Source organism: Trichechus manatus, unplaced genomic scaffold (assembly GCF_000243295.1).
Source record: "Trichechus manatus latirostris isolate Lorelei unplaced genomic scaffold, TriManLat1.0 scaffold00400, whole genome shotgun sequence".
NCBI lineage: Eukaryota > Metazoa > Chordata > Mammalia > Sirenia > Trichechidae > Trichechus > Trichechus manatus.
The window spans coordinates 238,059-238,914 of NW_004444336.1; the positions used below are offsets into that span (position 1 = coordinate 238,059).

Sequence of the window (856 nt, forward strand, 5' to 3'; positions counted from 1 at the left end):
CTGCGGGTGGTGAGCAGCGAGTGTGCGCCTCCCACTGCGCGAGGCCGCGGGTGTCCGAGTCCCCCAGCTCACTGGGGCTCGGTGTCAAGGCCCAGACGTGTCCAACGGCCTGACTCTCGGCCTAAGTGTCCCTGGTGCCCCCAGTCTCTGGAGCGCACGCGGTTGGACACCACATAAATACGAAGATGTCCCCAGCCTGAGGTTAAAGGGCCATTCCTGACATCAGATACTAAGTTGGAAAAACAAGGTATTTGTGTCTCTGTGGCGCAATCGGTTAGCGCGTTCGGCTGTTAACCGAAAGATTGGTGGTTCGAGCCCACTCAGGGACGGTATGCTTTACTTTAAGCTCTTTGTAGCGGTTTAAAAGCAGCTTTAGGCTGTTAGCGACTTTCATCCTCAGAGCCCTCTGACCGCTATCCGCTTTGAATCAGACACCAAAATTTGCTGTCCCATAAAAGTGACCCAAAGAAGGAATTTTTTCCGCAAAAAATATATTTTCAACAAAGCCCGGGAACGCAGCTTCGGAGTTTACTTATTCCAGAGCCGCTGCACGGATTCTGTCACTTCCCAAGGCTGAGGTTTTACAGCCGCACTCCCCGGAAATCTGAAAAATCCCGATAACGGAGAAGAAACCCCACATCTGTGGTGCAGCGGCAGGCCCTGTGAGGAAATCTTGGTTCTACCACTGTGGAACTTCGAACAAATTATTCACTTTTTTGTGTCTCTATTTCTTTTATTAAAAGGGGCAAATAGGACTACTTCCCTCCTGGGTTAACCTAAATTTTCATGAGAGAGGCACATAAAGCATTTGAGCACTTAGTAAATGCTCACCGAACGTCAGCTGTTACAATGGTTT

At 49.9% G+C, this 856-nt stretch overlaps 1 non-coding gene across 1 annotated transcript; it reads left to right on the forward strand.

The window, feature by feature from the left end:
• Nucleotides 1-255: 255 nt before the first annotated feature.
• Nucleotides 256-329, forward strand: TRNAN-GUU (transfer RNA asparagine (anticodon GUU)). Its single transcript has one exon. It is a non-coding gene; the product is annotated as a tRNA-Asn (tRNA).
• Nucleotides 330-856: the final 527 nt, after the last annotated feature.